The sequence below is a fragment of the Portunus trituberculatus genome, chromosome 47 (genome assembly GCF_017591435.1).
Source record: "Portunus trituberculatus isolate SZX2019 chromosome 47, ASM1759143v1, whole genome shotgun sequence".
Taxonomy (NCBI): Eukaryota; Metazoa; Arthropoda; class Malacostraca; order Decapoda; family Portunidae; genus Portunus; species Portunus trituberculatus.
In genome coordinates, this window is record NC_059301.1 from 9,685,549 (window position 1) to 9,698,048 (window position 12,500).

The 12,500-nt window shown below is 38.3% G+C and overlaps 1 protein-coding gene across 3 annotated transcripts in view; it reads right to left on the minus strand.

Annotated features, from left to right (window-relative positions):
* Nucleotides 1-12,500, minus strand: part of LOC123498037 (gonadotropin-releasing hormone receptor-like) — a 190,035-nt gene that overhangs the window by 154,767 nt on the left and 22,768 nt on the right. Inside the window, exon 3 of one of the 3 annotated variants that reach the window (XM_045245115.1) lies at nucleotides 1,646-1,678. The exons of the other annotated variants lie outside the window; for them this stretch is intronic. The gene's annotated coding sequence lies outside the window, so the exon portion shown is untranslated. The remainder of the gene's footprint in view (nucleotides 1-1,645; nucleotides 1,679-12,500) is intronic. 3 annotated transcript variants of the gene reach the window in all.

The following is a 12,500-nucleotide window of genomic DNA, read 5'->3' on the forward strand; positions in this document are numbered from 1 at the left end:
ATTGTGCGTCCACCTAATACCATGTGTCTCTATCTGACATCGCTGTCGCGGGAGGCGAGGAAAGTGTATTAAGACCCTTGCGGGGCCAGCGAAAGCATGTCAAGGGAACGTCGTAATTCATTTTCCTTGGAGACCTTTAAGAGTCTTAATTCATTACCAGTTAGAGAAAGATTGCTATTTCCTTAGCCGCCGTTATACTATATACATATATATATATATATATATATATATATATATATATATATATATATATATATATATATATATATATATATATATATATATATATATATATATATATATATATATATATATATATATATATATATATATATATATATATATATATATATATATATATATATATATATATATAAAGTCACACACACACACACACACACACACACACACACACACACACACACACACACACACACACACACACACACACACACACACACACACATACAAGTAACGCAGTAGCTTATTTCAAAATATGTTTATCTTTGTTGACACTTCAAAGGCAGCTGACAATTCCGTTTTCTTTGATTTTCCTGAAAAAAAGGGAAATGAAGATGTTGTACTTCTTATAGAGAGAGAGAGAGAGAGAGAGAGAGAGAGAGAGAGAGAGAGAGAGAGAGAGAGAATTATTGAAATCGGTATCAGCGTGCAGTGTGGTGGTATTGGTTCCTGTGAGTCAGAAGAGTCCTGGTCAGGGTTATCCACTTAATTGTGGATTTGTTGTCGATTCATTGAACTTGCCTGAACTTAATGTTTTTTTTTTCAAATTTCCAAACTTTTGGTGTCAGTATGCGTATTTTCATCAACACTCTATGAAATTGTTTGTAAACTAAGATCTAGAAGCTGGACTCTAGAGATAACATGAATACCTTTGGACGTTTATCCATAGTGTGAATCTTTTTATCTTAATTTATTAATGGTATTAGCCACTGCTCGTGTTTGTTGCAAGGATATTGATTTACTCGCTGCTACGAACAATAATTATTACAATCTGGCCAGATAGTCATACAGTGGACCAAGTATGTGTAGTATGATACGGATTCACTATAAGCAATAAAATCAGATGAATTAGTTATATTATTTATATGATGTACAGCCAACCTTTACACACGAAACCTGCCGTGAACTAACAGCAACCAACACCCAATTGTTTCGTGACTAGATGAGTATCATTTTCTAAAGTCACACAGTATGTGATGGTCACATAAGAAGCAAGAATGAAAAAAGAAAAATACTTGATGAAATTAAAACTCTGTTTCGAAGTGTGATGTAAAGGAGTATTCATGTCTCTTATTTCTTTGTGCCATGTGCCATCTCCTCAAGGAGGCAGCTTAAAGTTCATTTCAGTGGAATAGCAAGTCCACATCTCTGATTGGAGACGTAATGCTTCACTGAATCGCAGAATGAAGTAGCGTTCCCTCTCCTTCCCTCAAAGATCGCTCTCCCTTCGGGATTTTGTCCTTATATTGAGGTAGAATTTAACCTTCGGGAAATGGTATAACCTTATCTCAGATCGTCCACTCTTTAGACTTTCACTCTTACTTTGAGAGAGAGAGAGAGAGAGAGAGAGAGAGAGAGAGAGAGAGAGAGAATATTAGTACAAACGTCCCCTCGCTACACTCACCTCAGCAGTCATATATCTCATCATCTTCTCATCCTGTAAGGGACAAAAAACAAAAAAAAATGTATCATGAAATGTTAACATGAGATGCAATCAAGGAGACGAAAAAGTTATGAATACGAGTAACTAGAGAAAGAGGATGACAAAAAGAAAAGTTAACTAGTGAAGTGTATTAAAGGAAAGTCAGGATAAGGATTACTAGTTTCGTTTCTCTCCTCATTTTCTTTCAGTCTTATTTCAGGATGGCAAGAGGTAACTGCAGATATGTTTCCTTCCACTATTCCTTTCCTTTTCCCGTCCTGTGATCCATTGAGATCCCGATCATCCGATTACCAAATGGCTGGTCTGGCATTTAGCATAATGAGTCTTTAGCTTTCCTGACGTAATCTATTCACAGGCTAGAACATTAGACTTGGACAGAGAGTAGACGTCAGAATGTGATTATGAAACGTACAATGCGTGTTTCTTTTTCTTATCTCTTTCTTTCACACATGAGGGCAGCTGATCAGAGGCAGCGATAATAAACCATTGCTGAGAATTCTACTTCCCCATAATACTCCTCTCTTGAAATGACTGAACTCGTGAGCAGGACGAAATGCAGGATTAGAGAGTTTCAAGATTTCTCAGTGAAAAAGATGAAAAAATTTGTGAGGTGGACAAAAACTATATCAGTCAGTAGAAAGTCTTGTGCAGCTGGACCGCGGTAAGGGAGAGGCATGCAGCAGCGATGAACTTCAAAGCAGTAACCATGGAAATTGCAATAAAAGAAAACAAGAGATGTAACACTACGGCGGTGAGTGAGAGAATTAACACTTTCTGGTAGAGGGAAGGAACCGAAAAAGTAAAAGTTTTGACTTCTTTCTATTCTTTATGTCTGATGATCTTACGATTTAATTCAAGAAAATTACTTGGCTTAATTTGGCAAAAATCTTTGTCTTTGTGTCTTGAATCCTATAATGTGAATATACTTAATTGTTTAATGCGTTTTAATTAACGCTTTAATTTCCGTGTCTTTATAATGTCCTTTTTCTAGCATGACGATCATAAGTGTTGGCTGTGTTCAAAGTAGAAACAAACGAGAAAGTTGTGTACTTTTGAAATTAGTGTTTTTAATTATTTTATTCACTCTGAATAAGGAGGATTGTTGATGTTGGCAGTTTTTAAATATACGACATTTGACTACAATAAAGTTCACTCTCTATTTTCAAAGACTATTAGATAAAGTATTTTAATCTCTTTGTATTTCAATTGGTGGATCTGCTTTGTTTGCAACTTTTGTATACTCTAGAAATTTATCTATTTCTATTTCGAGACATAATTTACTCAACGGCTAAAACTGACCCCTAAGGAACGCCAGTAATTATATTAACTCAACCTGTTGATCTACCGTATTACAGATTCCCGTTTATGTTACAGCCAGTCTTCGATCCAGATGCAGGTGTTGTTAATTACACCATGGTAATACCTTAAAGTATTGAGGCCTTTGTGAGGAAACCTACTGAAACTTTACAGAAATTCTAAGTAAACTCTACCCATTGCTCTGGTGGTGTAGCGTGTACTGTGTGTTCTGATAAACACATCAAAATCGTCAGACACGACTATTTATTTCTTGATCTGTTTTGTGAATCTTTTATTATCTTGATGTTTTTTTATAGTGAATTTTGTAACTTTGTTTATTATCATTGGTTCCATTAATCAACTAGTAGTCGATGAAACAGTTATAAGTCGGTGATTTTCTGATTGAGATTTGTAGAAGTGATTACGTCTATGTCTTATTTCTTATGAAAACTTAAGGTCTTGTTATGTAAAATATTTTTCCTCACTTAATTCGAATACAATACCATAAATTATAATGCTAATTGATTTCTATATTTCTCATTCACTTCGACTTCGGTTTATTGTCCCGGCGTGAATAGTTAATGTCTGTTTTCACTTGTATCTTCAATAATATCGTCAACAGAGTTTGAGAAATCTGGGTCTCTTTCATGGTCCGGGGAGACGGTAGCATAATTCTGTTAACTGGTGATGGAATATGAAGTTCCCTATCAGCTGCGTGTCTTCGTTCACATCATGGTGGATCCGCAAGTATATAAAGATTATGAAAAGCCGTCAAAGGCAGCTGTTGCTTAGGCCTCGGCCTTATCTCATTCCTCACAGGACTGGAGGGACCGACGGAAAAAGAGGGGAAAGAGAGGAGGAGGAGGAGGAAAAAAGAGGCATTACATGATATTTTGAAAAGAGTAGAGAATCTTGGTGTTGCTGTGAAGCCTCGAGTCAAGATTAAGGTAATGATTATACAAATTGGATAATATTGAATTGATCCGCTTTGAAGCCTCATCTTCCACCAAGTTCAGCGAAAATAATGTTTTTATTTAAGCTCACCTGCACACACACACACACACACACACACACACACACACACACACACACACACACACACACACACACACACACACACACACACACACACACACACACACACACACACACACACACACGAATCAATAATAGGCTTCACGTCTGTGCCTTGTGTCTTCTCGTTTATGAAATAGATAATCTGTTGACATAAAGCGATAAACATTTTATGTATACTGAGAGAGAGAGAGAGAGAGAGAGAGAGAGAGAGAGAGAGAGAGAGAGAGAGAGAGAGAGTTGTATTGGTGGTGCAGTGGTTTACATGACGAGGTGTTGGTGAAGACCCACGCCCACCAGTGATAGTTCATATTTTTCTTTTCTGGTTAGTAATTCATCAAGGTATCTGTATACACTCCAACCATGCCACACAGACACCTCTCAGCTGCACCACCTCATCAAGTCACTGCCAGGAACACGCAACACCAGACCCAGTACAGATTTGCATTTTCATTAACATTGAATTCCTAACTTTCTACAACAATATAAAGTGTAAAGTAAAATTTCCACTCTTCTCGACGTCCTTAAGGGTGTAAGCCTACCCTTAACACACACACACACACACACACTCTCTCTCTCTCTCTCTCTCTCTCTCTCTCTCTCTCTCTCTCTCTCTCTCTCTCTCTCTCTCTCTCATTTATAAACAAGAGGCACGGGTCTCTGGAGTTATGAACCACCACACCACCACGCTTAACTTAGTAAGGCCGAAAATAGTACTCTCTTACCCTTGAAAATGAACGATAGTCTTAATCCTGAAACTTAGAGAGAGAGAGAGAGAGAGAGAGAGAGAGAGAGAGAGAGAGAGAGAGAGAGAGAGACGGATAATAATGTTGCAGCACCGCCTTGTTGAAAAAAAAAATAAAATGAAAAAACAAGAATGGTAGTAAGTTGACTATAACAACCATAAGGTAAAAAAAAAAAAATGTAAAATAAACACCGAGGACTTGTGTGTGTGTGTGTGTGTGTGTGTGTGTGTGTGTGTGTGTGTGTGTGTGTGTGTGAGACCACCGATAAATAAAAAAAAAAAAGAAGATAAAATAGATGGTAAAAGAAAACGAGAGAAGTCATAGCTGCGGTTGTGATCGTAATGACTGTCGTAATGAGGAAAGCGGTTCTGACGAGGGATAAGTGCAGAGATGGCGTGAAGAGATCTTGTGGCTCATAGTAGCAAGGAAAGGTGGTGGTGGAGGAAGTGGGGCCCCAGGCACCTCTTTGCTCTCTCACCATCACTGCTTTCCAAAGGCTCCAGTTAAAGATACTTGTTTATTTCAAGAATGTTTTTATGGTTCTGGTGATACATTGGCAAAATTTCTATTCTTCTAAAAGAAGAAACTGTCTTGAAAACCCAGCTAGTTGTCTCTGTGGCCTTGAAAATTTGTCGTGGTGATATTGGAAGGCGTTTCTGAACAAACTATTGTAACGAGAGTGTCTTCAGACATAAGCGATGTTGTAAAGGACTGTGATGAAATTGTCACGTCGATAAAAATTCTTGTTTACTTGAGTGAAAGTGAAAATTCTGAGAGAAGATTCAACAAGCCTTAAAATGTTTAAATGTTGTGACGAGAGAGAGAGAGAGAGAGAGAGAGAGAGAGAGAGAGAGAGAGAGAGAGAGAGAGAGAGAGAGAGAGAGAGAGAGAGAGAGAGAGAGAGAGAGAGAGAGAGAGAGAGAGAGAGAGAGAGAGAGAGAGAGAATAAAGGGAACTTGATTACAGGGTCAAGAGAACCGTAAAAGTAGGAGAGGAAGGGAAGTGACTTTATAAAACAGACAGGATTTTCAGCTTTCACACAGCCACTACATTTGTCGCCTAAAGGAAAGACTCATTTTGCCAAGACCTTCACAGGGCATCATCACCTTTATTTTTACAACTCTTACTAGTTTAGCGAGTTGGTGCTGATGAGGCTTAGTGAAGGGGACGTAAGTGGCGAGTATTGTTTTGCCATACAGAGCTGGCATGAACATTTGCAAGAAGGGTTAGAATAGGAGGGAAGATAATGCAAGGGGACGAGAGGAAGGAAGGAAAGCATGAAGAGGAAAAGAGGGTACATGACTAGATTTTCTGTTTTCTTAAACTCGTGCGTGTGTGTGTGTGTGTGTATGTGTGTGTGTGTGTGTGTGTGTGTGTGTGTGTGTGTGTGTGTGTGTGTGTGTGTGTGTGTGTGTGTTATAAAGCAAAACTGAGAAGACCCATTACGATATTTTGTTTTTCCATGAGTGAATCACTTGACTGAATTATACATTCGCAATTTTTTTCTTCAAGGCAGTACGGCCACATTTAAACACTAAACATGTCACTCAATAAATGCAGATGATAGCACTCCATTGCGTCCTTCCCATCAACTTAAATATTCCATTAATGCATATATGAAGAGCAAAGCGTAAGATGCATTCATAGAATATCTTTTAAGTACTCTCGTGTGTCGTATACATGAACACATGAGATGGAAATAAACAGAGTTGCAATTATTTCCAAGTAAAGGAAAAACATTTGGCAGTAGTGGATACATTTCGAATTATATACCGTCACATGAAGTCCTCAACATTTAAGTAGAAAATCAAACCCTACACTACACCAAAGGTCAGACAAAACTACAGCAATATTAAAAAAAATTTACGCAGATTCATTTATCATTACACAAAGTACAATACTTTAACTTCTATTGAAGGATAGTAACGCTACATACACACATCACATACATAATAGTGATTTTTCACTGAATTGGGAAATTTACTCTCAGTTTGTGATTTTGAATATCTTTTGTATCAACGTTGGGAATGTGCGAGTCTGAAAAATACGTAGATCTATTATGAGAGAGAGAGAGAGAGAGAGAGAGAGAGAGAGAGAGAGAGAGAGAGAGAGAGAGAGAGAGAGAGAGAGAGAGAGAGTTAATTTTTGTAATTTCCAAATAGTTGTTCAGGAAATAGAATTTGGCTGAACTTTTTAACCACTTTTAATTGCCACGGGTGGTGGCAATTAATGGTAATAATGGTGGTAGTGGTGGTGACCATGGTGGTAGGAGTGGTAGTTGTACTAGTTGTAGTAGCAGTAGTATTGGTAGTACTTGTAGTAGTTTAGTCGTTAGTGTTGCTTTATATGTTTTTTTGTTTCATTTAGGTTAGAAAATCATTATTCTGAGAAATCTGAAGCATAAGCGAAAAAGCAGAAAATTAAGAAGAATTAGGAGAACAAATTCAATTCCTGTCAATATCCAGGAAATATCTCTATGTATATATTCTTAATGAGAATAAATATAAAAAAAAATGTAAAGTGATGAGAAAAGAGATTATTATTGTCAGTAGCCTTAAATACCTGTGTGGAAAAGAAGATTAATGAAAGAAGAGTTTTGTTCCACAGACTGGAAATTAGATCAAAGGCTGGAATGTAACAAAAGTTAAAATTGGAACACTCGAGGGGAGTGACACGACATTTTGGGTCGTTACTGAAAAAGTGGTCCATCCTGGGGACATTCCTGTTCTAGCAATATTAGTGGGAGTACGAGTTGCAGTAGTAGTAGTAGTAGTTGTAGTAGTAGTAGTAGTAGTAGTAGTAGTTGTAGTAGTAATAATAGTAGTAGTAGTAGTAGTAGTAGTAGTAGTAGTTGTAGTAGTAGAAGTAGTAGTAGTAGTAGTGGTAGTTGTTGTTGTTGTTGTTGTTGTTGTTGATGATGATGTAATAGTGTAGTGGTGATGAGGGCTGTTGTTGTTTGTTGTTATTTTGGGTGACAGTGGTGGTGATGGTGTTGTTGGCAAGTAAAAAGCCGTATTTCTTTTGTATAAATAAAAAAAAAAACACCTGCAGACAACTCGCAGCATATCTCCTTTATGCATACGTGTGTTAACCTGAAGCGAGGTAACTCAGAATGGATTTCCTGTGGACTGAGGATTACTCGCACATTTGTTATTGTGCAAGAAGCAACATCATTTTTTATTAGTCTTTTTTCATGTTGTATCTTGAATTCCCTTTTTGTTGTTCACTTGACCTTTCCCTCCTCTGCCTCTCCTCTTCCCCAGCACCCTCTTTTGTATGCAAATGTGCCGATGGTGATGGTGATAGTGGTGGTGGTGGTGGTGGTGATAGTAATGTTACCCAGTAGAGCTGGTTGCAATGGTGTTGGGAATGGTGGCAGCAATACTGGTGATGGTGTTGAAGCGTTGACAGTAATAATAGTGACTAATTCAATATATGAAATTATTGTTCAGAATAGTAGCAGTAGCAGTAGCAGTAGTAGTAGTAGTAGTAGTAGTAGTAGTAGTAGTAGTAGTAGTAGTAGGAAGATAGATTTGATAGAAATATTAAAGAGCATTTCAATAATAACTACAATGGTAAAAGGTCGTGATGGTAGGTGAAAAAAAATGTGCTGGTGAAATAATAATGGTGGAAATAGTAATGATGGTTGACGTCTGGTATAGTATTAGAAGCGGTCATAACAGTAATAATGGAGGTGGGGTTAGGAAAAGCCACTACCACTTATAATAGTGGTAGTGGTGGTGAAGGTGATGAGGAGGTGGTGCGGTAAGTCTTGTCATCTCATGGTTCCCTTCTGAGCATCCCAGGAGACGCAGGATTGATGACCTGACCACCATGTGTGTCCCTAACGTGGTGGGTCGGGGTGGTCAGCCGGGCAGGGTCATGGTGTCACTATTGCACAAATCACAATTGTTGACGTCAAGATTACTAAAGTTAGAAAGTGGTCAGGTCAGAGATTGGGCGTATTGAACTCTCTCTCTCTCTCTCTCTCTCTCTCTCTCTCTCTCTCTCTCTCTCTCTCTCTCTCTCTCTCTCTCTCTCTCTCTCTCTCTCTCTCTCTCTCTCTCTTCTATTCTTACATTCCTTTGCCTCTAAGTTGTTGTGACACTGCAGGGAACGCACTCTTCTCGTATTAACATTTTTCTTCATTTTTATTTTATCTGTTTAGAATATTTTACTTCCAAGCAGCACTCGTATTGTGAAAGCACTCCATTCTATTTCCGTCCAGGTAAGAGAAAGTTCCAACACTTCAATGACGTTTTTTATATATATCAGTTTGTTTTTTTCCCATTTTTTGTTCCTACCATAACATGAATTTTTTTTTATATTGTATTCCATTTTTATTCTTCATCGTTCTTCCATTGCTGTTCGTCTATCCTTTCTGCAGCGTCTGTCTGCCGTCCTGCCTTTCTGAAGGATGCCACCTTTCATTTTACAGTTTTCGTACCTGTTCTTGCCTTCTTATCTTGTGGTGTCGGGTCATTTAACCTTCCACGGCGTCGTTTATTAGTTTTCCTTCTTCGTAGTGACTCCTGAACTGCAGAAAGATGAACAACAAATGAGGAAAAGGAACACCAGAAAGAGAAGGAGAAGGTAAAACATAAGAAGGTAATGAGTAGTAGCAATAAGAAAAATGTGAAAAAAGAAAAAATAATTGTTAGGAGAGGAAGTAGAAAGAAATAGAGAACCAGGTGGAAGAGGAGAATGAAGGAACAGGACGAGAAGGAGGAGTGGTTACAGGAAACACGAGCAGGTGGTGGAAGAGAGAGGAGCAGGAAAGAAGAGTATAGTGAGGAAGGAAAGAAAGAGGATTAGAGGTGAGATTAAGAAGGGAAGGAGGACGAGGAGTGAAAGGTGGCAGCGGGAAGACAAAGAGTACTATGGTAAGAAGGGAGAAGGACAAGGAAAAGAAGTAGAGGGCTGGAGGAGCATTAGGAGATGCGCATGAGTGTGACTAATGTGGTTCCTTGACTATCAGTGTTGAAGTAATTCAGAAGCAGAGGCGGAAGTAAAGGCTGGCCCAGCGCAGCTTTACGCCCTCGATTACGAAGAGGATAAACAGGGTCTGTAAGAAATGTGATGCGTAGAAATGTTTCTAAAAAACTGTTGGAGAAAAATGGGATGATTCTAGCAAGGAAGAAAAAAGAAAACAATAAATAGCACATAACAAGTTTTTTTCATTATTATTTGTGGATCTGTACATAAAGAAATTTACAATAATAATCCTATTATATCCATTATTCTGGGCTTATAAGAGGATTTACCGGCTGAACATCAACACCGTGTAACTTGTGACAGCATTTATTGATTTCTTGGATTAAAAGAAGATGTATCAATGGCAATAAAATAATTTTTACAAACTCCTCCTGCTGCAATCTCTTAGTTGATAGAAGAAAATCATGATAACATAATCAAATCAATAAACTAAACGCCGCAAGATTGATTTAGTTCCCGGGATGTTGTTATGTTCCCTTTCGAATGTGAAACAAAGCATCAGATGGTGATAAGAAAACGAATTATTTATAAAGTCACTCATATATAAAATAAAGATACTAGTTAATTGGTTAGATGTGAGCGGGATCACACGGTATAAGAGAAATAGAATAAATCGGAAATCTGTGTGAATGCTATAAAATTCACTCCATTACGCTGCACATATGCAAGATAGAAAACGTGGTAATAACAAAAAAAAAAAAACATAAAAAATAGTGAAAATAAAACCTTGATATATATATATATGAAAGCGAAACAAGCATTCAAGTATTTTTTCATAATCCATTATTTTGTTTAGTGCGTTGCGTTAGGTATTACAAATTAGGAGCTCTACGTTCCAGGCGACTCAATCCCGGCACCACCTTGCCTTAACGAAGTCAGGAGGTGGGAACTGCTCTCGCCATTCCAAATGTGGTCTGAATATTAATGATGGAGATTAAGGGACGAAGGAGCACTAGTTGTTGAAGGCATGGGAGAGAACGACAAAGGGAAGGAAGGAAGGAAGGACAGAAGGAAGAAAGGAAGGAAGGGAGCAGGAGGAGAGGAATGAAGAGGGATAAGAAGGGGAATGAGAAAGGAAAAGGACAATTTCATTTCTGCCATTATCTCCACCACTTGGGAACATAAGAAGACCATTAGGAAACCAAGCTTGTCAAGAGTCGCCTCACCACGTTCTTTAGGAAGATAACCAGAGAGAGAGAGAGAGAGAGAGAGAGAGAGAGAGAGAGAGAGAGAATGCTCACCTAAATCACTTCAGTTGGGACTCACGAAAATAGAACGTTTCCATTCAGCAAAAATCTCTGCCGACTTCCCTTCTCACTTCCTACGATGACTCACTCAGCGATGACATGGCAGACCAATCACGTGCGAGATAGGGGCGGCAAAGGACTCTGATTGGCTGGTGTGCAGCCAAAGTCCCGAGCTGCCAAAGACGTCTTAACCGTAAGCCACGTACATTTATCATAAGGAAACTGCAAAAAAAATAATAAAAGTGGGGAAGAATACGTGATTTTTTTATTTCAGCTTTTTTTCCAGTTTTATGTGGGAGTACTTAGCAATTTCTCTCTCTCTCTCTCTCTCTCTCTCTCTCTCTCTCTCTCTCTCTCTCTCTCTCTCTCTCTCTCTCTCTCTCTCTCTCTCTCTCTCTCTCTCTCTCTCTCTCTCTCTCTCTCTCTGCACACACACACACACACACACACACACACACACACACTACCGTCAATTGGCAGCCTGCGTTAATTAATTATTCCACAAACAATACGAAAACCGCATAATTCCACTGAATGGGTGCTCTTTCATCTTCTCTCTCTCTCTCTCTCTCTCTCTCTCTCTCTCTCTCTCTCATTAAACTCTTCTTACACTTCTTTTTTATCGTTCATGTGTCTAAGATTGTTTTTTTTCAGTTCCTTTCTCTGTCTGTCAGTAATAGAAAAGAAATCCTTGCCAAATGGAGGCACCTCTCTTGTGTCATCAGCCTAAAAGAGAGTCATTGTACCTCATTTGGTCTAAACAAAGGATAACTGCTCTCTCTCTCTCTCTCTCTCTCTCTCTCTCTCTCTCTCTCTCTCTCTCTCTCTCTCTCTCTCTCTCTCTCTCTCTCTCTCTCTCTCTCTCTCTCTCTCTCTCTCTCTCTCTCTCTCTCTCTCTCTCTCTCTCTTCTGTCTTTTGAGCTTGCCTTGGTATACGAACTCTGAAAAGACAAGATGAAATAAAACTCCTCAGGAAGTAAAGTGTTCAAAGCATTCATGAAGTGTATATATTTTCATTGTTCTATTTGCTCTTTGTTAATATATATCCAGAACACTATAAAAGTGTTTCCATAGCCAGCTGCTCGCCAACACACACACACACACACACACAGAGAGAGAGAGAGAGAGAGAGAGAGAGAGAGAGAGAGAGAGAGAGAGAGAGAGAGAGAGAGAGAGGAAAAAGGAAACAATAGGAAATTGATGCGTGTTTTTAGGCTACTGAAACTTTGAAGGGACTGTATTGCAAAGAAAATATTATTTGAAACATTTCTGTGATAACGAGAAAATTTATTTAGCTTTGAGAGTTGGAATGAGAGGTGAGTGAGTGTTTCGTTAGGAAAAATAATACTATGCACATTTTGTTTATTTAATTACACTATAAATTGTATATGATGCTAATTATGATGACGTTATTTATGGTGCCGTTATGATAATTTATGCTGCAAGCGTTAATGAATA